Source organism: Athene cunicularia (genome assembly GCF_003259725.1).
Source record: "Athene cunicularia isolate RWA chromosome 2 unlocalized genomic scaffold, athCun1 chr2_part1, whole genome shotgun sequence".
NCBI lineage: Eukaryota > Metazoa > Chordata > Aves > Strigiformes > Strigidae > Athene > Athene cunicularia.
Window position 1 is genome coordinate 21010996 of NW_020799095.1, and position 1968 is coordinate 21012963.

At 39.0% G+C, this 1968-nt stretch overlaps 1 non-coding gene across 1 annotated transcript; it reads left to right on the forward strand.

Annotated features, from left to right (window-relative positions):
• The first annotated feature begins 442 nt into the window (after positions 1-442).
• On the forward strand, positions 443-548 carry LOC113477451. The gene has a single exon (XR_003397916.1). It is a non-coding gene; the product is annotated as a U6 spliceosomal RNA (small nuclear RNA).
• Positions 549-1968: the final 1420 nt, after the last annotated feature.

The window sequence follows — 1968 nt, forward strand, 5'->3', positions numbered from 1 at the left end:
CTCTCCCAGCTTATGGATTGTATTACAGAAATACACTTTCTGCATTTACACTAATTTTTGTATTCTTGCAAGTATTCCCTGCTAGCCACCTTAGCTGGTAAATACTGAGCTAAAGAGGTCAGAGGGTTGACTTGCTGTGACTGTTCTTAAGTTGCCTTCTCACTCATTTCATATCAGTTGCTCAAAAGAAAAGGGTCACCTCTCCTTGGCTCTTGCACTTGACACATTGTTTGCACCTTGGTAAGTGGTTATTAACCCAGCCTGTCGGTGTAGGAGAACTTTGCACTCACATTTTCACAGAGTAGGACACAGAAAATTAAAGCAAAATCAAGCTGACAGCTCCTGTAAAATCCCAGACACCTCTCAGAAAGCACAGCAGCATTTCTTGACCCTCAGAACCTCATTACAATGGAGTTAAACTAAAGATTTTAGTATTACTTCTATGTGCTTGCTTCAGCCACACATATACTAAAATTCGAACGACACAGAGATTAGCATAGACCCTGCACAAGGATGACATGCAAATTCATGAAGCATTCCATATTTGGGGGGGTTAGAACTAGATGATCTTTAAGGTCCCTTCCAACCCTAACCATTCTGTGATTCTATGATTCTATTTCATTTATTTTTCACAGTTTTTCTGTTACCGTACCCATGGACTCCATTTGGTAATGAATTCCCAGCACAAGTCTAGCATTTGTTTCCTGTAGTTTTAAGGCTACTCTGAGCTGGCAAAATGCAAGTCCAAGACCACCTTTTGGGGACAGGCTTCCTCACTCAATGCGCTGAAATGCAGAGACCCATTTCTTCACATTCATTCATGCAGAATGACGTCTCCCTGCAGACCATCGCACTGACTACAGTCTTACTTCATCTGCAGCCCTGGGGAAAACACAAAAAAATCCCTGCAACATCCAGATGGTGCATTGAGAGGCTGGAGTGAAGAGAAGCTCTGGAGTTCCTTGCCTGCATGGAAGCAGCCAGATCCACTCTCCAACAGCTACACAAAAGAGCCTCTGTCTCTGCTGCTGAGAGATCCCTTTGAAGCTTGGGAATCCTGACTGGCAGCATTTCATATCTGGCCATCTTTAGGTTTAGAGCAATGAAGAATGGGAAAAAAGAAAAAGATGGGAAAAAAGAGAGCAGGGAAGAAAAAAAGTAGGATCAGCTCAGAACAGGTCTGGCTAAGAGCCCATGACAACATACATTTTGCATTACCACACCTACGTCATTTTTTGGTTTAAGGCTTTCTTATCAACATAGAAATTTCCAGTTTATTTTTGACCTTTTGAGCAGAGAACGGGCAATTTCTCTCAGCAAAGGAGATGTTATAATTCACAATTAAGAAACACAAAGAATCCTCAGTGTAAAGGTACATCGTAAAACATAGTAAGTCTAGACCAGGAGCATGCGGTTTCATTTTAAAGAATGCATGCATTGCTAGTTTCTCTAACAGATTAAGGGAAATCTTTACACAAACAAATACCAATTACCTGTAAATATATGGGTTATGTTTGATTATGAATATTTCTAGGTTTAGAAAACACTAATTCACTTCTTAGCTCTATTGTGGTGTGGTTACAAAATAGTTTTACCCCTCTACGTCTTGCTTTCTCCACTCATAAACTGTATAACTTCCTTGTTGAAATCTGTAAAAATGTTGTAGCTGATTCTTGTACAGCAGCAAGCATTTGCTCATTAAAGATTAAAAACATTCTAGAAGTTAAACTTTTAATGTTAACAAATCTGTTCATTTGCTTTTCTTCACCTCTGTCAACTTCATGTTTCCCTAATGTAGAAAACAGAAAAACTTCATTCACCTCTCTTATCAACTGTTGTTTTTTTCATTATTCTACCTTCTTCAATTAAATGTCATTTACTGTGGCTGTGGTGGCAGAAAATGGCTTACAAAAATAAATTAAGCTTTCACTCTCAGGTCTATGAACAGAAAAAGAATCAACGATTCAT